The following is a 24,745-nucleotide window of genomic DNA, read 5'->3' as shown; positions in this document are numbered from 1 at the left end:
TGTTTTCCTTACTAATGATTGTGGTTCTAGATGCAGCTCTAATTAGCACCGTATTTACTCGAATCTAGGCCGGCCCCAATTCTAAGAGCCGACCCCCGAAAGTCTGATGCCAGAAAGAAAATGTTATAAAAACTTAGCTTGAATGTAGGCCGAACAAAAAAGCGAGGACAGCATTCATAAAATGAAAACTGCACTTATTCAATATGAACATGCCGAGCGAGCTCATTCTACGTCGCTATCTTCCTTAAACGCTGTCAACTCGTTGCAGCCAGTGCATGCAATAAGCGTCTCCTGTTGCTCCCTCCGACGACAAACATTTTTCCCATCGATGCCAATGTCCCACCAGGCTTGAACTTTTCACGATGCCTCTACGGCTAGCACAACTTTTCATTTGAAAGCAGCAACATAGCAGCATTGCCTGTTTGGTGCCGTTACGATAATGCCACATCACGTGCCGATGCGACAGAGGTCAAAGTGGCAATGTTGCTCGTGTACTTCAGTTGGCTACTGGCGCGACTAGCAGTGGCTGCCGTACCGACTTTTCTAGGTGGCGCCAGCTATGCACCATATTTACCAACTTCAATTAAAAACTGGCGCGTTTTTTAAACTCCTCAAATCAAGGCTAACCCTAGAATTTGGTAAATTATTATTTGAAGAAAAGGAAAAGAAAGAAGCTATCGGCCTAGATTCAGATAAATACGGTACATAGTATGCCTGTCAAAACATGTTATACCAGCAACGACTTCGCACCAATTGATAAGTGCTTCGTGCCACAGTGTAACCATGGCTACACTTCCTGCGATAGTAATGGTGCAGTGACTGGCCTCCAAGATATGTGCTGCCCCTTGTGGCAGAGCTTGGTGTAACCGAACATTCCAGTGCTCATCGGAGCACCTGTCCTCCTTGCACCATGGTTGCCATTCATCATAGAGTTTCGTAGAATAATTGCGAGAAGGCACTCTGGCGCTACCGTCTACAGGAGCTGCAAGCGGGTCAGCCAGCATGGGAATGATGGGCAGCGCAGGGATTTGCCTAGACTTCGTCCTTCTGGCTTCAGACGGCTTCGTGACTTTGTAAAGTCATCATTTTCATCAAAGTGCCTTGTAATAAATAATTGAATAAACATTGCTAAAGTTGTCTGGCAGCAAGATTCTAGCGCAGAACCTCTAGCGCAAAAGCACCATGTTGAAACCATTACACCACAGGCTCGCACATCGACAAGCAGCATAGAACACCCTTACGAATTTCTCGTGGGTGCAAGCCAGCGCGTTGACACGCTTGACGCGATTGTTTTGACCACCCCGACACGCTGAACCACTTCTAGTAGTAGTGTTTGTTTTTGTTTTCAGAGTCTCTGCCAATAAAAAAGTACAGGTTGCTCTGAAATTTAGGACAATGAAGGCAGATGAAGCATTATAAACAACGTCACAAGAATGTTTGAATCCACAAGCACAAAGATCAAACAGATCCTTGTGCTACCTATCGTTCCCATTTTGGCTGAACGATTGCAGCGCTACAGTTCCCTGTAGTAATTATTGTAGGAAGCTTTATGTCATCTATAGTCGCCATTGTGTGACGGCAATGCCGATGACACTGGCTAGGCTGGCTCTCACAGTAGGCTGTTGAAACGCAGTTTTGGTTTTGTATTGGATTGCACCGCTAAGCAGTTCTCGAGTGAACTTTCATTATAGAAAAAGAAAAGGCACGTGGTAGATTCGGGTGTATACTGTGGTAATACTATTGGCCAGCTATCACTTGCTTTAAAATCTTCCTAAGGCAACCCAATAATATGCTTTTACCATGTGAGATGACGTCTGTTGGACGTATTCATTGTACCCTAAGTGTTGCCTAGACAGATGCTGCTGCTATTGGAGTCACCATTATCGGTGTCGGGTGCATGCGTGTTGACCAGCCAAGTTCACGTTATCCATCGAAGGCCAATTTCAGGATGGAAATAAGGAAATTCTGGTCCCTTAGAAATGGCATTGGGCCCGGCCAAGAACTTCGGTCGGTGTCGAGTTAACTGGAGTCAAATTAACGGAAGTCTATATAGCAATTCTGCTGATTCGAATAATTGTCTGAACAAGTTGGCCCACCTCAGTGCAGGCTTCCCTCAGTGGCTATAGTGTTGCGCTGCTATGCACAAAGCTATGGGTTCAATTCCCGGTCTCAATAGCTGCATTCTTATGAGGGCGGAATGCAGAAATGTTAATGCACTGTGTTTTAGACACTAGTTAAGGGGGACACAAAAAAAAATTAAACCACTTTAGACTGATAATATATGCTTCCAAAACTCCATTTTCGTCATTTTTGCTGGAATATATTGATTATTAAAATAGAAAATGAAGGTCCAACTTCTATTCTTTTTACCAAAACCCTGGCACCAGTACATTGGTGTGACATCAAGGATTGGAAAGTATTGTTTTTGTATTTGGGCAGTTTGCAGTAAAAGGCCTTGAAACTTGTAGAATATGTGCTTGGCTGTCTTAAAAAAAGATTCCAGTTGGCCTTGCCGACACAAAATTGGTTAGGCATGAGCAGATGCCCTCAAAAATTTCTGATGTTTCTGCGAGCCCATACGGGAACATTAAGGTGCTGTCGCCTCCCATCTTTCGTTTTCGTGTCGTTTTTGGCTTACCATGCCTCATCCCAAACTGAGCGGGTTTTTTTGTGTGTGTGGGTGTGTATGTGTTGTAAAAGGCTAACTTACTTGCTAATAGGACTCGAATAGTTTTTCTCTTTAGAGTCCCTTTTAAGAAACCTCGGGTGATCAAACTTTTTCCGGTGCCCTCCACTACAGCGTCCCTGATAACTCGCTGTGTAGTTTTGGTACATTAAAGCTCACAATTCACTCAGCTGCTCCCTAGTCCTCCACCCCCAGTTATCCCCCAACTGCAATCCCCCACCCTCCCTCTCCTTTGTTTTGCCATAACAATTATACATCGCCGATGTGAATGTGCTTGAGGCGCATTCACGTTGGCAGCGGCATTGTACTGTCTTGCTGACGCCACTTATGCAGCTCGTGCATGGAAGGGTAGAGAGTCTCCAGAGATGTGGAGTAGTTTGGCTGCACGTACAACAAAGCAAAGTGGATGCACCATCAACGATATGGTTGATCGTTGGGGGGGGTTGGGGGGGGGGGTTTGTTGAAGCAAGTGGCAGCGTTCTGCCTTCCACTGCTTTCGTGAGTATTGCATGTATGCACACTATCAGCACAGTAGTGTTCTTGCTGAGCTGTTGTGTGTGTGATTGGGTTTGGGTAGCAAATGTCTAGCTATCGTTATCCACTATTTCACTGGACACTGAATAATGCCATTGGTTTCCTTGGATTCCTGTCGGTCTCATCTCGGGCACCGTTGAGGTGCGATGTCTGGTAGCTGCAAGGAGGCTGTTCCTTCTGCCCTGCAGGAGTTTCCTTGCGTGCTGCGTCGTACACGCATACAGTTAGAACACCATCCGAGGATTTCAAACGCAACCTTCAACCCTGAAATTTCTTTCACACCAAGTACGTCTGAACGTCCTTCAGCTAAACTTTGCAATGAAAAAAGCAGCATAAGACACGATTCTGCAATTTGATCGTTTATTTCGAGACAAGTACTATACAAAGAACACAATATGTATGTTGCAAGAGGTATTGAAGTAAAGTATATCTTGGCCCTCCTATAAAATTTGTGTTAGCCATATATAGGAAGTTCAATACAAATGGATGAAGTAGATAACACTTTTTTTTTATTTATGAGAGAACGCAGTATGGAAAATAGAACTCGAATACAAATGATGCAAGGTTCCCTGCATGAAGGGAGGGTGAACACATGACATTGTTGTTTTAGCTTAACAATGTATGTTAGCAGTGCTGCAGTATGATACAGTACTATAGCTCTGTGAAGGATGCAATGAACGCATAATAGTGTCCGCATTCCCCAAAAGTACAAACATAAGAAAGGCAAAACATAAGAGCAGCTGTAGGGCACAGTTTACAACAAATACTTCTTGAATGCAGCTTGACACGATGATGGTGCATTTCATCACATGGTGGGAGTATACGAGTAAGAAACAGCCGCTACAATACCGCTGTCTCTTTCTATCTTACTTGTACAACCTGCTGTCTGTGCCTGTGCCTGTTTGGTGGATTTACTCACAGTCACACCATGTAGGAAGAAAGCAACACATTTACTCTGTGCCTTTCTTGTTTCTTTGTAGTGTGTTTCAGCCATGGGCTAGGCCGCCTGTAGTTCTGACAGGGCCAACGCTTTCACTCTCAGTACTTTGCAGCAAGGAGTAAGCACACCTTGTGCAGTGTCCATGCCATTGTAGTAAGCCCTTTTCTACAGGCACAGGAAAACAGTAGTAATGGGTGAAAAGTGAAATGCTGGAGGAAGTACTGCACTGTGATTTTGGTGTGGTCTATGTACACTAAACACTGGAGTTGTGCAAATGTTTGACATTCCAAGCACAAGCAGAATAGCCCATTCTTCAATTTGAATTCAATTCAAGAACTGTGCATTAAATATTTTCTAACACTCCTTTTTGGCTCACTACAGAATGGTCATTAGAACCCACCTGGGCAAACAGCTTTACAAGGCCACCTAAAATGCTCTTTAATTATGTAGCACAAACGAAAATACAGTAGTTGGCAATGACTGCTCCAGAGAACTATGCTTTGGGAGGCATTGTTGCATCACAGAGGCACACGTTTCTCAGCTAATTTTGGGGGTTAGTATACTATTCTCGCACAATATCTTGCAGTCATTCCAATGGCTGATGTTTGCTCCATAAGTTACTTGTATGGTAGCTCATTGTATCTGAAATATTATTTTTGTTTCATCTTGTTAATGTTGCAAGTGCTGTTTCATTTTTTTATTTAGAATAATACATGGGAAATGGTCAGCATTGAACAAAATAATTGATTATGAAACTGCAGCGTGCACACAACAAATGAGACACAAAGCAATGGTAACAGACAAGTGCAGTGTGTTACCTTTGCTGCAGTTTCATAATGAATACCTGCCCACTCACCCAGCTTTCAGCACTCTTATAAGATAATTGAAGCCCAGCTTTTCTTGGATACTCAAATTCCATTCAGTTAAGAAATTTTAATATTTGAGCACCTGTAAGAAACATGGAGCGGGTATAGGCAAATCTTGCAAGTCGTAGATGCGCAGACAGTGTGCTGTGTACCAGCATATTTCACTGCATGGGACTCTTGCGACTATGTTTCCTAACCACCAGATTTCCTTTCAGACATCTTGCTGGCAAACTCTTTGATGAAGCTAATGATTTCGGTCATTGACACCTTGGTACCCTGCAAACAGAGCAAAAACAGGGAAAGAAAGAAAGCAATCAGTAATTGCAAAGACATTCGTGCACCCGTATGGTACCACACATTTAGTAATGTTTGTACTGTTCCAATGGTTCGGTACTGGAAGTTACTTTTTGTGTACAGGCTCGTTATGACTGGGTTTTAAGCCAATTTTTGTAGCATCTCGTTTGGTGCCAGCTGTGTGGGAAACAAGCAGGTTGTGGCAGTAAACTTTTGAATCTTGTAAGGGAAAACTCATACTGCAGGATATATGGACTTTGGAAAGAGAATGGAAAGGTAACAGTAAAAGAAGAATTTAGGAAAATGGAAGGAACGACTAGTGCTTCCCAACATGGCACCATGAAGCAATTGCAAAATTCAGTTAACATTACTTACGCTAACAGATGAATCAGGTTCTTCTGCGTCTTTTTCTTTTTCAGCCCTTCCTGAAGCAACGTCAGCTCGGTCTTGATGTTCCCTTTATAGGTAGTGGTAAATATAAGAAATAAATCATTACTGGACATTCTCGCAATAGACACATAGAAAGAGTGTTTAATTTCCAAATCAAGTTTTTGTTTTTGAACCTTTGCAGATTATCTTATGAGTTTAATTGCGAAAACACTACAATATGATCACTCACTTGTACTGATATATGTACTTGTTAGCTCTGGCAAATTCGTGTCAGCACTGTAGCCTCTGAGCTCACACGACCCGAATCACGGAGGCCATGCTGGTGCCGTGGCCCCAACTTGAACAAACCATAGCTGTCTGGCCCTACTCACCGAAGAGTTGATGTACTTAAATTTTCGACCTCGCCTGTAGCAACATAACAACCTATTTAAATTTTGGAACAGTCTTGATTGTGTTGTGTTTGCAAACCATAATTCTCTGAACAAATTTCAAAAAAGGCTGGAAATGCTTTTTGTAGAAGTAGTTCTTTTTCCCACCCTGTAACAGCCTGAAAAGTCTAACAGTATTGAAAATAAAATGAAAACACTCTACGGAAGGACCACCAGACAACGTCTGTTGCTGAAGTTCTGACTGACTGGTCTAAGGTATGTGTCAGAAGGAGACAGCCCCCGCCCCTTCCTACCCAGCCTATCAGTACTCTGGCAGCATGTTAAATGTTCATGCCTACTAAGTGGACCACTTACAAAATATCCTCGCCCCCTCCCCCCCTGCTGTCTTGCAATAAATAGAAATGCAGTGTCATTAAAGTGCATGCCTGATGCCCAGAAAATATTGCAATCGAAACCTGGTGTGAGTCTGTTGTTTCTGAACAATGGATGTCAGGAATATTCCAAATGAAGAGAAGCTCAATAAGGGCAGCTATGTGGGCTTGTTGGTACGGCATGCATCTTCTTTGTTGTAGTGCAGGCAGAATGACCGAACGCACAGAAAGGCACATAAGACAACACAAAGCACTTTGTGTTGTGCATAAATATGTGCCGTCAAACTTACGTTAAAAAATTCACCGTTGTTTCACTTAACAAAAAACTTTTATGCATAACGCACAGAAGTAACTGGAACGGCAGTGTATTTCGCCACACACTTTGAAAATCTCGAAGCTGGTGTTATCTTGAGGATTCATTTCAAGTGGTGTGCCTTGTGAACTCCCCAGCTATAAACAGTAAATTGCTTTTTGATGTAAGGTAATTAGCTAAAAACTTAGTGAGTGAATTTTTGTTAATCACTTCTACATTTAGATTTCTTGTGCAAATAGTGTCCCTGCATTTGAGCAATGCAACTCAAGGACTAGGATTGTGCTTTCTGCCTAAGACAATTTTTAAAAATTGGCTCATATCTTTCTAGAAACACCTGGTATATTGCTTCTTTTACCAGCAACATATACGTGTATGTATGTCTTTAAGATGCGTATTCCTTTATTCTTCAGAGTGTGTCAGTCATAGTACGAAGTTCACCGGGTGAACCTACGATTCCGTGGCGGCAGTTGGCATTATCAGCATTACCTGTGGCACAAGAAAAATAGACTGTGTTGCAGTGCACGTGCCCACCCTAGGACTGAATACTTATCAAAAATGTGGTGTCCAAGTTCACGGAAAAACTATTTTGATTTCAGACAAACTGTTGAGCAGGTTGTACCCATCCGAAAATTCGTCATGCCGTGCATAACGTTGGCCAGTGATTGGCCCAACGTAGGCCCCCTGACGACTGACCTATGTAAAGCCGATGTCAATCTCGAGCTATTTTGTCATGCCTGCCCCAACTACTCCTTCGCTGTCTACCCATATCTGACCAAGGTTGGGCTAGAGGAGCTTACCCTATTGTGTGTGAATCATTGAATCTGAGAGGATGGTCACTTCATGCTGACGCAGACATATCCGTCAAGTGTAGCGTGAGGAATCTATTATTATTGTTGTTGTTGTTGTTGTTGCAATAGCAATTATATGGACACTCCTAGCGCATTTCCGCCGTCGCCGTGAGGTTTCGTATAAATTCCAACGGCGGAACGTCCTACGCTGCATGTGCGAGTGGAGCGCGCCGTCTCGGTCCATCACCCGCCGTGGTTGCTCAGTGGCTATGGTGTTAGGCTGCTGAGCACGAGGTCGCGGGATCGAATCCCGGCCACGGCGGCCGCATTTCGATGGGGGCGAAATGCGAAAACACCTGTGTACTTAGATTTAGGTGCACGTTAAAGAACCCCAGGTGGTCGAAATTTCCGGAGCCTTCCACTACGGCGTGCCTCATAATCAGAAAGTGGTTTTGGCACGTAAAACACCATATATTATTATTATCTCGGTCCATCGTGCGCGAGGCACCGAGGGTAGGGGAGAGAGGGGGTGGGGCGGTGTTCCACTCCGGCTGCGACTGCGCATGTGGTGGCTGCGCGCGGTAGCGTGGCCGTATCCTGAGAGCGATTTGCGTTGGGGCCAGAGTCTAGGTGCTTTCGGTGGCTCGTAGCTTTGAGCGTGCCGTGTGTTCTCGGCGCTCACTTTACGTTGAAGCGATAGGCAGCACGAATGTCACTTCGCTCGCTGCTGCTGCCGCGTTTCCTCGCGCCAACGCTTTGACGGCGAGTTTCCGCGGTTAAAAGGAAATAATTATGAGGTGTTACGTGCCAAAACCACGGTCTGATTATGAGGCACGCCGTAGTGTCCCGGGGACTCCGGATAAATTTGGACAACCGGTGGTTATCTTAACAGAGGCGTAGCCAGGAGGGAGGGGGGGGAAGGGCTGAAGCCTCATAAGCCCCCCCCCCCCCCCCCCGAAATGCTGTCGTGCGCCGCCGACCAAAACAACCCACGGCGCCGGAAATCATGCTGGATTTTGTCTAGAGTGTCCTTTTCACGCTCGAAAAGTGTGTTCAGCGCGAACATTGCGAAATCGGGCTGGATTTCGCGGCAACGCCCATGCACCGGCAGTCACATATCGTAACGCAAGGGGCCCCATCCGAGAACGAAGTTTCAAGGGCGTTTCGATGACGACGGGCTCGTCGTGGCACATTGCGAAGGCCGCGGAATCTACGGAGCGCATGGATTTCAATTCTGAAACTTTATGGGTATAAATTTCTTAAACGTTTGATGCGATAGGTGCATTGCCATTTCCACTGCTTTAGATTTTCAGATCCGGAATTTTGTGGGTTTAATGTTGTTACAAACATTTGACGCCAAAGGTGCATTGACTTTCCTAAAGTCGTACATCGGATCATACAACGAGACAAGCCGAATCAACACCCTACCAGACAAGTTGACAATGCACGAGACGAAGCGTTGACGTGGTTGATTTGTGCCGGTATGTCAAAGAACAGAATATCAACATTTTTTTTTCACCTGCGCCAAAGCATCCGTGTCAAGACGCTAAAGCCACCAAAGGTAACTACTCTCTTATTTATCTTTGTACTTTTACTTTTATTCGCGAGGACACATTAAGCCTATTTGTTGTTGTTGACGTTCTCGTTTACCCGCGCGCCAGCGTTGCCATCTGGTGAAATTGGCCACCAGATTTCGGAAATCTGGTGAAAATGTAGCGCTCCCGGTGGCCAGGCCAACAAACTACTACACCAGACAAAATCTGGGGATATCTGAGGAAAACCACTCTACCGAAATTACAGTCTACCCGCGCTGCTCATCCAAACATTTGAACACTAGGTAGCGCCTACGGCCGCCAAGATTCTAAGGCCTATATTTTTGTTTGTTTATTCCTCATGAAATCCCTGTGTTGCTGTGCTACTGCTAGGGTACAGTGAACTATATAAAGCTTACTGTAGCTAAGGTTTGTGCTAGCGTGTGATGCTAGCGCTAGGTTTCAACGCACGTATAGTTATAAGTCGTTTCAATAGACGGCACCGGCTGTTCTAGTGGAGGAATGAATTTACCGTGGGAAGCACGGGAAGAGCAACGCCGGGCCACCGGCAATGCGTCAAGTGGCCAGCCAACACACGTGCTGACACTCCGCTCGTTTCGCTGTGTCACAAATCCTGTTGCGCAGGCCGTCTTCGACGGGAAACTTCCTGAGGATTCTGCAACATTCTGGGCTAGAATTTTCAAGTTTAAAAATGCCATGAGGGAAAAGCCCTACCAGGAACTTGCATTGTATGCACTGGCATGTCTTTCTTGCCCAGTGTCGAATGCAGTGGTGGAGCGTGTCTTCAGTCAGGTCACGCGTGTTAAGACGAAGTACAGGAACAAAATGTCGCTGAAAACTTTGGATTCCATTGTACTAATACGCACAACGTTGGCCTCCAGAGAGGGGTGTTGCGTGAAGTTCACTATCACAGACGATATGCTACGAAGGTTTCGTTCAGGCATCTACGATGCTCCAAGGGATGATTAAAGGCTTCTCATCGTGATTTTATATATATAATAAGATGAGTGCTTGACGAATGTTAATTCTTGGTCATTTTTGTGCATTTTAAGGCAATTTTATTTTCTGCTGAAATCTGGGGAAATTTTAGCGAGTTTCTGGTGTCGTGCCGACTTTCCAATCTGGCAACGCTGCCGCGCGCTGCCGGAACCGGCCAGAGCGCATGCGTTTTTCTCGTGTTGCCCCGGCTATCGTGCGGTGCACTTCGATGCGCGTTCGATCGTTTTTAGAGCGCAGCTCTTTGGCGTCCGTTCCTGGGTTTCGCGTCGTCGTCGGCGTTGGCCTCGTAACCAGCTCCGCCCCCCTTCGCTGGAGTGGGAGACGAAGGACGCGAGCGGCGGAGACCAATGAGAGCGGCCCCTTCAGTGACGTGCGCGCGCGATGCTGGTGTCATGCGGACCCTCCTTACGGCTCGATGCGCACTCGGGTCTGGTCTCAGCCGATCCGCTCGTTTCGTACTATCGTCTGCTCGCGCCACAGCTCTCGCCCGCGCCTGTTTGGTTCTGTTGGGTCGGTCTCGTTCGCGCTTGTTTTGGTTGTTATTTCGACAACAAACGGTTACAAATATCCCTCGAGGCCAGCGCACCTTCCACAACTTAATGCGGTGAGTGTAAGACTCGTATCTCCGCGAATCCCATTCATGCAAGTGCGACGACTGATGCACGGCGGAGGCCAATATGGCATTAAGGGCCCAGTTGTGAACGTCTTTGTGAACGTCTTTGAGAATCAAGCATTGGTGTACCAAGTCGAACATATATCAGTCTATTTCTCCGACCACAAAGCTTCCTTCATGACTGTCAAGAACTGTTAGTGGAGTCTTTGTTAAAGGAATACGTGTGAAAAATAAAAAAAAATTCTGTGATAGCGCATACATGTGTTGCTCGATTTCTTTGCCTCAATCTATCGAAAAGGTGAAACAGCTTATTTGCTGCGCTCAAATTTCGCATTAGGAAGTAACGTAATCGTCGGTAATTTTTTTCTCTGGCCTAGTGGATTTTCGCCTGGAATAGTTTTGGACGCTCCCTGGCTAGCAGACGAGAAAAAGAAACAATGCATGGTCGCTCGCCGCCATCATTGCAGGGGCTCGATTGCAACGCGTTCGCTTGAGCGCAACCTCTCAGGAAAATTTTGTCTCGCCGGTGTAGAATACCGAGCAGTATGCCTATGGTTCTTTGTGGACCAAGCGTCTCACGATTTCTTCGATATTCCTTCGGTAGCCGCATTAGGTGCCCAAAGTAGGCATTCGATTATGGCCAACACGCTTTCCTTGCGTTTTCTTTTTCATTTCCGTGCCCCCGCCCCCCAAAAGAAAGAAAGACATTGCTGCGGCGAAGCAAATTGTCGCATGGTGAAAGTTCAATTTTTCTTACTTCGTTGCAACGCCATGCACATGCCATGCATAAGTTGCGCCCAGGCGGGGATCCAAGCTTTCTTTTTTTTTTTTCGAGGAGCCATCTCAATCAGTCACCATCTCATTTCAATCACCCATCTCAAACCTGCCTTTGAGATGGTGATTGATGATGATAGTGATGAGTTCTTTACATGCTTACGGGTTCTCTTCAATATGCACATGCCATGCATAAGTTGCGCCAAGTGGGGATCCAAGTTTATTCTTTTTTTTTTCTAGGAGCCATCTCAATCAGTCGCCATCTCATTTCAATCACCCATCTCAAACCTGCCCTTGAGATGTTGATTGATGATGATAGTGATGAGTTCTTTACGTGCTTACGGGTTCTCTTCAATGATCATCATACCTATCTTGTATCCACAGAGCAAAAGAACAGTAACAGCTGGGAAGAAGGACTTCATTAATTTGTCACGTACACAAATTTCACGGAGGGGGGGGGGAGGGGGGGGGGGGGAGGGTCAGGACATCGTGCATCCCCGTGGATCCGCGCATGATTTCATTGCTGAACTCACGCTCGCGGGTATGAACCCAGCCACATTTCGATGAGGGTGGAATGCAAAAACGCTAGTGTGTGTACTTAGGTTTAGGTGCTCTTCAAAGAACCCCAATAGGTCAAAATTAATAAAGAATTCCCGCACTGCGGCGCGCCTCGTAATCAGATAATGGTTTTGGCGCGAAGGAAAAATGCAGAATTAGCCCAAAATAATTATGGAGATCGGCGTGCGTCGTCATGTGCTAAAATGCACCAGAAAGGTGTAAAAGACTCGTTAATGGGTGTATGTGGCGCTTCGGAGAAAAAACAAAAACAGTACTCACTGTCTCAATCCATTGGCTCCTGCAAAAGCGGCAGAAATTACAGCCGTCGTTAAATGGTGCCATTTGGAAGAGAAAAAAAAATTATTTGCGCTGTTGCAGTATTTTCATTCTGTAGCGCAACCACATTTTAGACTCGTCCTTCACTTGACGTCTCTCCGCTGGCGCATTGCAATCTAATCGTATACGGCAGACTTCAGAGTGTGATCTACACTGTAAAATAATTTACACCCTAAAAAGTGAATAAGGGTGTAAATGTGTATATAACTAACATCATTAGGGTGTACATTATACACTGTAAGACTATTTACACCCTAAAAAGTGAAAAAAAAAGGTGTAAATGTGTCTGTAACTCACACCCTCAGGGTGTTATCTATAGAACGGACATCCTAAGGGTGTGAGTTATATACACATTTACACCATTTTTCACTTTTTATGGTGTAAATTATATTACAGTGTATAGCTGATACCCTAGAGGTGTGAGTTATAGACACATTTACACCCTTTTTCATTTTTAAGGGTGTAAATTATTTTACAGTGTACACTGGTCGAACGAGGGACATCTCGGGCTGCAACCCACGGTTTCGACAATGCAACGTCGTCAAACCTGTCTTCGCCCCGACGTGGAGATGTGCCCTTGTGGAAGTTAGCTTCATGCAGCCTGAGATTTATATTGTTCTACCAAGTTATCGGTTATCAGCTTAAGCCTTCGTATATTAATGCCAACCTTCGCCTCGCTTGGACAGTAGGTTTAAGTACTCCGACATTTAACGGTGTCACCCGATGGAAATTTGGGCATGAACGTTAAAATAGTTCGCGGTATCCCGTCCGGTGAGCAAATGACTTGTGTTCGCCTTCTAAGTCATCCTTGGGGGGGAGGGGGTTATATTAGTAATAATATTATACTAATTAGTATTAATATTATATAATATTAGGGGGGTTAGCTTCACATGTGGTTTTGGTTCTTAAAAACCTAATCACTGTTGCGCTTCCGCTCACATACCTAAGCGTCTTGCGTCACTACAGATATAAGGGAATCTGAATTCAGAATTGCTATCAGTGTCGCGTGCATCAGAGGCGTGTTATCTCTTCAGCTCTTCATATTAGTCAGCACTGTTAAGAGCAGCTGTGTCCTCACTCCCTGCGTTTCTCATTTTCCATGTCTATGATGGGTGATTAAAATATGAAATAAATTGAAGGCTTTTCACACGAAAGTGCGACTAAAAGGACTATAGCGATAGCAACTTCAGGTTCCTCCTACATAAGGTGCCGCTGAAGTACGTCCTCTTGCTCATCAATCGCAAATTGAGGTGGACGTTGGATTTTCCCTAGCCAGGTTTTAGTGATTTTTCCTAGTTTGCTATGACGTGGTATCGTGGTGCCGTCTGGAATGCATTCGGTGTATGATGGCCTTCGAGATTTCAGTTCACGCACACCTTTGCGTTGTTCCCGCGTTTTCTGTACCTTCTGTGACTAGACATATGACACGCAAAAGGCTGCAGACAAGAGCATTCACAAACCGCTAAGTATAATTACCTTGCTATCGCAAGTAAAAAAAGGAAAGCGCGGCCCCCACTTCCTCCCACTCTCCATTCAACCTTCGATGCCTCTGTCTTTCACTATTCTCCCTTTGTTGGTGGATAAAACGTGTTTGTAGCTCGACAAATGCAGTTCTAGCACCATATTCTAGGGAGTCGAGACTACAGAGTCTGCGAGCGCCATATCGCATGTGCCATACCAGTTTCCTGAATCTAAATTCTCTCCGGTAAAGCAGCAAAGGTAACAATTGGCGGTAGAAAAGGTTCGCGTCCGCCACGTCAACATCGTATGGTATCAAATTGCTGAAGTTTTATGCACTCACCGAGGCATTCGTTCAAAGCGGCAAGAACGCAGATGGCGAGCAGACACCACGCACACTTCATTGCGTCTGTAAAATATTAGAAAACAGAAAACGACCACCGTTCCTGTTACTCGCTCTTTAAACGCACCATGCATTCGCAGTTGTCTCTCGCAACCACCACTACTATACTGCTACTAATGCGAAGGCTTCTTCGTTGCGTCCGATGGGTTTAACTGTAATTGCCGATGGCGGTGTCTCTACTATGGAGAGGAGCGTGATGGGGGGTGAGGAGGGTGAGAGGTGCGGAGCCGGTCGCTTGGCGCAAACGATGACGTCATCAGGCAAGTGAACAGACGGCGCGCGCCGCGGCTGGGCGCCATGCAGTGGTGTAGTGGATGCCACAGCTTAGCTCTATACTGCTTCCCAACTGTACTGGGGGATCTGCATTGTGATTACGATTGTTAATTTATTATTAGTAACTGCGTCATTCGCTTTTGCAAACAGGACAAAAATTGCATCGTGTGTTGTTTTACAGAAATGCTATGGGACACGAAACTTTTTCTAGCTGTTAACCACGAAATCGTATATAATTTTTTTTTTAATGCTCAACGCTTACGTTCCGTAACACCACTTCCTTCATTCCTTCTCTTCAGCGTCGCAAGCACTCGTCCTCGAGTAACTGCCGAAAGAGCCAACATTTATATGATTATATGATTTGTATTTCTAAGAATGTTTGTCATTAGCCAGTGCCTCGGCTATCGACTCGTGTACTATAGCCCATAAAGACCGGCCGGTTTCCGTTACGAACAGAGTTCATTCCTTAAGTGGGCCACGACGCCATATTTTCGCACTGCCACTCTTCACCGTGTTGTCGCAGATAGAGTGACCTCCACGTGAAGTCTCGGTCAACTTGGCGGACAAGCTTTTTTCTTCTTTTCAATCACGTCATGATGTCTCTGCCAGTTCGGCAACTATACCGCACATTCACATCCGCTGCAGCTGCATGCAACTATTGCAGGATGTCTTGATAAGTACGACAACAATCGTCAATTCGTAACGAATTACCGCAACCTGCTCCTCGAATTGTTCACTCCTTGCACCATATATCGCACTTTTAATGCCCACCGTGGTTGTAGATTCAGCCAGACGCGGCATATAGGCACTGCGTATAGGGTAGCTGCTATACGCGTTTCAGCTTCCCCCCATACATGGACTGTTCTTGCTTCGTTGCATCTCGCAAGGCCACGCTTATCAGCGTGCTGTGGAACTATCGAGTCCCGATAAACGCTAACTGTGACCTCAATATCTATATCTCGCTACAGATATTGGGGACGTAATCTCTAAACTGGCCTTGCGCTAATCAGGTGATTTCTTCTAAACCGATATGGACTTCATTGGGTCCAGGCTTCAATCCTGCGATTGGGACACGTGCCTTAGAGCGAATAATCTCCAAGTTAACGATCGTGCTGCAATGTGTCCCGCGCGTCGGATTCCGCGAGTAACACCGCTGATGTAAGAGACGGAGCTCACAACCGCATCCGCAAGATTTGTGGCTTTCCTATTGCACGGAACAAGATTGCTGCGCATACCTGGTTTGAAGAGAAGTAGTTCGACGTGTTGGCGTTCCGTTTTTTTGACGACGGATGTGCCGACGATAAAACTGGTTTATCTTATACCCATTTCAAAAGCGGTCACCGTGCCGCAGGTTTCTGGAACACACCTTGCGTTGATCCGCGCTGCTCTGAAAATGAGCAGTAAAAAAAAAAGAGAGAGAGAGAAAAATTAAAAAAAGAAAAGCTCGCGTGGAAGAACGGTGCATATCGTTTTCCGAATTTAGGGTCACTTTTTTCATGCCCTACTTCTGTGTGGAACAACTTCAATGGGGAGCGCCTAAATTTTCCGCCTGCTGCCTGCAGTTTTTGCTTTACATAAGCGATGGCGTGCCGGTGACATAATAGTCTGATTTGAATGCCTCCAGCTATGCGAACAACGCTTGACTAGGTATAGGAATGGTCACGAAATATATTTATTTGTTTTCCTCTGTGCGAGTCACGTCATGGTCGCTAATTTAACTAGTAAGCCAATGTTTGCTGCAATTTGTACGGCCTAAAAACTACCTTGATTTGTGCAGCTGTCCAGTACTTTGCTATTGCTGCGAATGATTCGCCTACCGGAAGAAACTCACATTTTGGGGGTAAAATTATGGTATTTTTAGTCGGCAAACGTGCTCAAATAAATGTTGAATATGCTCCTTCCGCGGCAAAAGGTTGAAGTGATCATGCCCATTCGTGCTGTCTGTTATCCCAGCGCAGCATGTACAGTCGCCCAAATCTTTAACTGGTGTGCGGGAGTGGCGACTTTTCCGTGCGTCAGCGCCGTTTGACGGGGCGAGGCTGGAAACAGTCTGAGGCTAAGCGCATGCGGACAAAGCGCGCTCAGCTGGGCCCATCGTCTACTAGGCTGTTTCCAGCCTCGCCGCGTCATACGGCGCTGACGCCCGGAAAAGTCGCCGCTCCCGCACACCAGTTAAAGATTTGGGCGACTGTACATACCTCAGGGTAATCTCCAATGGATGTTCTCACAGTTTTTGTGGCTATAGCTTTCTGCCTGAAAGATCCACTGAGCTTGAGATGAACATAATCCATATACTGATAATCCGTATATCCATCCATATACTGATAACAAGTAATGCTACTTCAGCTCAAAATGATTTAATTAAAAGGAAGCGTGAAAAAAAAAGGAGAGTGACGAAAAGGATCAAGCACACATCGACAGGAGTCTGAATACTGAACAGCCTGGACTGCTTCAAGAGAGAAAAACAACCCGCCGTGGTTGCTCAGTGGCTATGGTGTTGGGCTGCTGAGCACGAGGTCGCGGGATCGTATCCCGGCCACGGCGGCCGCATTTCAATGGAGGCGAAATGCGAAAACACCCGTGATACTTAGATTTAGGTGCACGTTAAAGAACCCCAGGTGGCTGAAATTTCCGGACTCCCCCTCTACGGCGTGCCTCATAGTCATAAAGTGGTTTTGGCACGTAAAACCCCATAATTTTGTTAATTTAATTAAGAGAAAAACAGCATATGCGCTGGAAGGAAGTCGTGTTCGATACGTGAAAAAATATGAAAGATCTCGTCCGATACAATTTGCTTGTCTTCGGACGTATTCTGGTTAGTTTGTCATTACAGGCCGAAGTATTTACTCGCAGAAAAGAGACGCAAACTACGAAGCTGGATACGTAAATATTTCACTGAAACAATATGTCCAGTTGTCCCGGGAATGTGCTTAGTCGGCACGATGACAACTTAACCTTTCTTGACACAGTAAGTGAAAAATTGAGGTCGCCGCGACCAAGTCAACATTACTATTATTTATTATTACTTTTCGGACTGAGTCGGGTTCCTTGTTGAGAATAATTTTGTCCTGGTCAGTGACTTCAACTCACTTTTTGTAACATGCTACCTGACCAGACGAGCTTTGTCGAACTCTTGTCAATGAGAACGCGCAAAGAGAGAGAGAGAGAGAGCAGGAAAACGTGCAGACTTTCGCTTTTGCTTGGGAGCTCGTATCTAAATATACAAGAACGGGAGACATCGTTTTTCTCGGCAACAGGTGCACCGAATTTAATGAGGTCTGCCGCATTTAAAAGAATAAGGCAGAATATGCCAACTGTATGAATTAGATGCTTAAATTACGCTATCAATTTAAAATAGTTATGAAAATTGCATCATAATAAACAAAACTATCATGTTTACAGCTTTTTAACTCGGACATAAAGAACGATATCGCCATCGTGCAAACTGCGTCTAGCATTAGGGCATCTAAAGAGAACATACGTAGTGCACTTACACCACTCTGTTATACACCACTGATTTGTAAGCAGGATCTTTTCAAAAACCCCTAGGCATTGCGGTAACTTCATACACGTAAGCTACGAATTCACGTATCACACTTGTCTGCTTCAGATATGCTTGAGCAGATGCAGCTTATAAACAGCGGGATCTTTTTTTAGTACTGAGTTATGTATTTGTAAACTTCCTGCTACAAGTTTTTTTTAATGTTGCCTATTTTTGTCAATTTTAGTAAAACATTGGAACCCATGAAACTAAATTCGGCTTCCGACGGCCGGTAGAACGTAGTTTTCTTTCTTAAGTTCCACTAATCTTATTGAAAGTGGTTGAGCGGTCATTTAGTGAGAGTATTCTTGCATTTCACGGGTATATCCAATAGTCTGGAGTTTTCTCCCCCTATAGATTAGCGTTCCTCTTTAAACCACCTACTTTCGTTCCAAGCACAGTGTTTTGACGTCGTGATGGACTTCACCATGCTGCGTCGGACAAACTTGGCGCTAATTTTGTCACTCTTTTACGATGAGGTTATCGTTCTCCGAGTGTCTCACAATGTATGGCTTTAGGCAACACCTGGGCACCCAGGATGTTCTCGTACAACTCAACGAACTGGTAATTAAGCGAGCAACGAAGCAGGCGCCGCGAGCGATACTAGCGCTAGACCTCACAGGGGCCTTTGATAACGTCACACATGAAAGTGTCCTCCGCAACCTGCGCAACACGGGTTGTGGAGTGAAAACTTACAACTACATCCGAGACTTTCTTCGTAACCGAACGGCAAGGATCAGAATAGGAGAGGAGACATCCCAACCGATCTACCTGGGGGATCGAGGAACGCCTCAAGGTTCGGTCCTTTCCCCCCTCTTATTTAACATGGCTCTCCTGCCGTTGCCCAAGCTTCTCGAATCAATAGATGGTCTGGGCCATGCATTATATGCCGACGACATCACCCTCTGGACTGCGAGGGCAGGGTCGGATGGCTGGATAGAAAACACGCTCCAAAAAGCGGCTGACACGATCAACAGCTATGTGAAGACATGTGGCCTTTGCTGTTCGCCTCAAAAATCGGAGCTGACCATTGTCAGACCACGTGCATCACGTACACAAGCAGAAAATATAGAAATCACTTTGGAAGGGAACCGGATCCTCCCGGTACCACAACTCAGGATCCTGGGCCTCCTGATCCAGGCAGACGGCAAGGCAACAGCCATGATTAGAAAAATGAAGCTCACGTCAGACCAAATCTTGAACATGATCAGACGAGTGGCCAACAGGTGGAGGGGTCTGAAGGAATCGGACACCTTGCGCCTCGTTGAGGCCTTTGTTATATCACGAATCGTCTACGCGGCGCCGTACCTGCAGCTCCTCAAGAAGGACGTCTCACTACTTGACGCAATAATCAGGAAAGCCACGAAGCAGGCCCTGGGTATTCCCATAAATTCATCCACGACAAAATTACTTCAAATGGGAGTCCACAACACAGTAGCCGAGCTCGTAGAAGCCCACCTATCCAATCAAAGGGTACGCCTTAGCCAGACCAAGGCGGGCAGAAGCGTCCTCCGCAAGCTAGGATGGCAAGAATCGCACTACACCCGCCACGACCAATTACCCGAAAAGTTGAGTGAGAAGTTGGAATGCAAACCACTACCACGCAACATGAACCCCACAAGGCATGCCGGACGACGCGACGCCCGCGCAAGAGCCATCTCCAGGACCCTGGAGGAAGACGACACTGTTTTATATACAGACGCCTCTCTATCGAAACGCTCCACGAGGGCAACAGTCGTGGTCACCGGGCTAGAGAAGCTGGTCACCTGCGCATCAATCTACACTCCGTCTTCGGAGGAAGCAGAAGAAGCAGCGATAGCTCTCGCACTCCTGCAACCAAACGTCACCAAGATCGTCACGGACTCACAAGCTGCATACAAGAACTACAGATCTGGCTGGGTGTCCCTTGGGGCACTAAAAATTCTTGGTAAAGCTACGCCTCCTAAACAAGCAATCGAATTAGTTTGGGTCCCAGCTCACTCCTTAGTTGAGGGCAATGAATATGCTCATCAACAGGCCCGAGCGCTAAACTCCCGGGCCAACGAGGAGGAGGCAAGGGGATGGCAACCCATCACAAATTACAGAGATATAGTCAGATATTACAGGGACGGCAGGAAGACATTCCCGCACCCCCACCACTCCTTGACCAGAGCCGAACAAACAATATACAGGCAAATCCAGGCAGGATCCTTTCCCCACCCCTGCCTCCAGAACAAAATGTACCCAGAGAGATATAAGAACACATGTCCTCACTGCAATGCATTAGGCACCCTTCGGCACGTCATAGGAGAGTGCAATTTTTCCATAGACCACCCCCCACCTATACCCATAACTAACCCCCCTGCTATCCCCACTCTTTCCGAGCGATGGGAGATCATGCTGTCCAGCTCCGCCCTGGAAGACCAGCTCCGACTGATCCACAGGGGCCAGGCGGCCCTGGAAGCATATGGAGCCCGCGAAGAGGGAGCCACCCCATCAGACGCTTAACGCGTTTCAGTTCATAATGCACCAGTAAAGTTGTTTCTCTCTCTCTCTCTCTCTCCGAGTGTCTCACTCCTTCGAGCTCTGTTCAAGATTAAATTTTGTGGTTTTAGGTTTGCCCGAACCACGATCTGATTGTGAGGCACGCGCTGGGTATGTAGTGGGGGACTCCGGATTAACTTTGACCACTCGCGGGCTTCTCGAACGTGCTGAACGACGCACGGTATACAGAAGCGTATTTGCGTTCCACCCCCCACCCGCCCATCGGAATGTGGCCGCGCGCGGTCGGGCTCGAACCCGCGACCTCGTGCTCAGCAGAGCTTACGCCGTAGCCACTTCGCCATCGCGCGGCGAATCAAAGGAACGCGCCTTCGCCGGGGCAGCAACTCGAAGACGAAGGCAAAAGTGCCCGCGCCGAAAGGTATAGGCCTCTCCAGCGACATTCCTTGCGTGAGCGGTGTTGATCACGTGACGTAACGCTGCCATAGACCGGCGCTGATGCTTCGCAGCAAAGATTAAAACAAAAAAGCAAGCTTGGCACCCGTTTTCTCCGCTGGTATAACGGACCCTTCTCCGACAGATGAGTGAGAACAGCCTCTAAGAAGAATATGTTTTATCAGTTTAAAGTTAGTGCGCACCTTAAGTAAGTCGATGGAGTAAAGTAAAGTAGATAGAGTAAAGTAAGTCGATGGAGCCGTAGAGGTTGGCCAGATGAGCGTGTCTGTTGACTTCTATAACCTATACTTCATAAAACGAAAAGGGTCTGTGAAATAAAAGGTCTTCGGTCGTGCTATATATCTGCCAGTTGAAGGCTTCACTTTATTCCTCCTCTTATTTTAATGCGGTTAGAGTTCTCAGCTAGCCTACTTGAGTCATTGTATGTGTGTAATTATCTGTTTATCTAGCCTTTTTATGCCGCTCTCCGATATTAAATATTATTTTAAATTTCTGCGACGCTGTGCGGATTCCACAAGCGCAGCAGCTGGACGCTTTATAGTTCTGCGCTAAGAATGCCCGCGGGGTTAGCGAGGGATTAAATAACGTTAGCATGCACCAGTTACATGCTGACATATTCACGTGGGCATTTTCATAATTCGCTGGCTTTCTTTGTGAGGCGAAAAAAAATGACTGCGTAACATGCACGAATGTACTGCTGAATGTGAATCGGACGTTTCCTAGAGCACACTGCAATTTGCACATTGGGAGTGTGTCTCTAAATGAGACTCGGATTCGATTGAAATAACCTTGACTGATTATGCAACTAAAGAGAACACACACAAAAAAAATTGTAGCGTTTGCCCCTAAAGTGGCTGACTACAGGCTATATTAGTCGCGTGCGTACTCCTACAGAGCACCCGAACATTTCAAAACCTGCGCTAACCGGGCGTTCAAAATTAAGCTTTATGGTTTTCTTAAAGTTAGGTACTGGAAGGGGCGCGATGACCACCTGTGCAAATAAGTTGTGTGGCCAGGAGGCATAAAGTGAGATTGTAATTACCGCCGTCAGCAGCCCAATTAACTAAAATTTAATAATTTACTTTTTATTGACTGCAGTAAGCGGGTATGTTTGTATTGAAAAGTTGGAGCTGCAGTCATTTTTCTAGACAATCTCACTTGGAAGAATTCTTCAAGAATGTCTGTGGTCCGAGATATATCCGACTCCAGATTTCGATTGTTGTTCGCATGATTATATATATCAAAACGTTTATTTAAAAGAAAAAAAATGCAGAAAGCGAGTGGGTGGAGCCCCTAGTCCAGGGCCCCGCTGGCTTGAGCGGTCCGCAGTGCTTGGTCGAGGAGCGCTACAGTTGCATCTCCCGATCCTCGCTGGCGAGCCAAGTCTCCCACTGCTCCCTTCCGGAAAGTATGCTGGCTATTTTTGGTGTATTAATTTTGGGTTCTGGGCCTGATCTGGCAAGATTTACGCACGCAAGAAAGTGATGATCGGCGCAAAACTCCTCCCCGATGTGGCACGGCTGTTGCGTGTGGCGTTTAGTTTGACAACTGGGCGGAGGCATGTAGGCAATGATGATAACTGTTTCCCTTCCCCTCTCGGCTGGCGAAACCAAGATATGACAGCGTGGTGTGCCGTGGAATTGTGGCTCCTGCACTTCTACGAAACTTACAATACTTAGAAATCAGCAGTCATTTCGTTTGCGTAGCCCAGGGAAGTACCGTGCCCGCTCGTCTATAGTCACCATTACGAACGCGCACTTCCCTCCGGCTTCTCCGCTCGCTCCATTGTCTCGGCATGGCAGCTGCCCCCGTGGTAACAGGCTGCTCGGTCGTGTGTTACGACAGTGGTTCCGGGTTCTTGGGTTTTTCATTTCGACAGCCGAGAAGGGAAGGGGCATAGTTATCATCTTTGCCAATGCCTCCGCCCCATTGTCAGACTTAACGCCGCACACAATAGTCGCGTCACATGCAGGGAGGAGCTTTGCGCGGATCCTCATTCTCTTGTCTGCGTAATCATGCGAATGACAATTAAAATCTGGAGTCGGATATCTCGGAGCACAGACGTGCTAGAAGAACTCTTCCAACTGATACTGTGTAAAAACACGACTGCCTCTACCTTTTCAGTACAAACATATCCACTGTTAGATATGGAGCTGTTTCCTGCGATTACTTCGAGTTCCCCAGACCACATCGGATTGCAGCACAGCTAATTGAGGAATGCAGAAGCAGGAAAGCGCATTCCAGAGGAGCGGCCGAGCAAACAAGTTTAAGGCAACAAGTTCACGTGCCAACAAGTTCGTGCGCCGCCGGGATTAGCAGGTGGGCATCCGACAATGGAGCATGAGCAGCCCTCCCCTTCTCCTCGTTAGAAGTGCATTGCCAGTCTGCGAGGCAAGACCGCAGAGAGCCGCCAGGTGTGACACCGCGACACGGGCGCCTACCATTGGCTGAAAGTGGCGTCATCGGAGCGGACTCTCCCATTGGTCAAACATGACGTGACTTGCAGTGCTCGAAGGGTTTATAAGAAGCCTTCCAGAGAGACCTGAGGATTCTGGGACATGCCCTGATTCCCTGATTCACATCCGCGGGCCGCAGCGTCCGAGTTGCTGCCGGCCCGTAATGACTGTACGACTGATACTTGTCTCTCACCTCCCTGTACATAATGTAGAATAAATCCTCCCAAGTTTGGTTTTCATCCCGAAGTCCGTCCTCCAACCCCTACACCACTTACTGTAGTTCATTTTAGTTTTGGGAGTTTTAGAAGTTTTAGCAGCCCAATGAACTAATTTTAGTTCATTGGGCTGCTGACAGCGATAATTATCATCTCACTTTGTGTTCCCCCCGGCCACATAACTTACTTGCACAGGTGATCTTCGCGTGCCTACCAGTGCCTAACTTTAAGCAAACCATACAACTTCATTTTGAGCATCCTGTATAGTTAGCTGATGTACCCTGCAGGCCACGACATCATTTTTTTAGTCGGCAGTGTCATTTATGGTTTCGTTCTGCCTTCTTGCTTAGGAACCTATTTTGTTACTTATTGATTTTTCACCCTTCGACTGTAACAAATTGTTATTCGTTTTTTTTTATGCGCAGTACATCTTCTTTTTTTTTCGTGTGTTTCGCGCTTACTGTATGAAACAATTTTGTTAGGTACCACCCCTCCTGTATGACCTCTCTGAGATCGAGGCATTCAGAAATAAATACGTGAACCTCAGCAACCAGCCCTGTCGCAATTGGCTCCTCCGGCTTCCATGATGTACCTCTCCTCATGGGGACGTATATTGCTGCAGTGCAAACAGCATTTCCCGACATGTACCATTGCAGGAGCGTGTGTACACAGCTTGCACCTTTCTTCTCGCAACAAGCTGATGGGCGTTTTTCGTGTGGCTTGCGCGAGTGCTGTTGTTCTATAGGCTTGCACTCATTTCCACTGCCGACAAACATGCCCGGTTCGAAAAGCCCGTGGCTGCATACAAAGGCTGTCCCGTCACTATCTTTTCGGACAGGTTGCGGGGAAAGCTTGCGCAAACAAGGAACAGTCCGAAGTTACACCTTCGCGTGCTGATGGTTTTGTTGCTGCCCACTTTTCCACGCATTTCCTGGAGCAGTAGACAAACACAAAACAAAGCAAAAAAAAAAAGGTCAGACGAGTCGCAGCGTTTTGAGAGTTAAGCGCCCGCATGTATATCCGTGTCAACGAATGGCACGGCACGAACGCGTCATTTG

The 24,745-nt window shown here is 46.3% G+C and overlaps 1 protein-coding gene across 2 annotated transcripts in view; it reads left to right on the top strand.

Moving 5' to 3' along the window:
- The first annotated feature begins 8,993 nt into the window (after positions 1-8,993).
- Positions 8,994-24,745, top strand: part of LOC135911606 (leucine-rich repeat-containing protein 24-like) — a 58,610-nt gene continuing 42,858 nt past the window's right edge. Inside the window, exon 1 of one of the 2 annotated variants that reach the window (XM_065443922.2) lies at positions 8,994-9,132. The gene's annotated coding sequence lies outside the window, so the exon portion shown is untranslated. The remainder of the gene's footprint in view (positions 9,133-24,745) is intronic. The other variant, XM_065443923.2, reaches the window with a different exon arrangement.

Source organism: Dermacentor albipictus, chromosome 5 (assembly GCF_038994185.2).
Source record: "Dermacentor albipictus isolate Rhodes 1998 colony chromosome 5, USDA_Dalb.pri_finalv2, whole genome shotgun sequence".
NCBI lineage: Eukaryota > Metazoa > Arthropoda > Arachnida > Ixodida > Ixodidae > Dermacentor > Dermacentor albipictus.
This window is presented reverse-complemented; position numbering and strand designations above follow the sequence as displayed.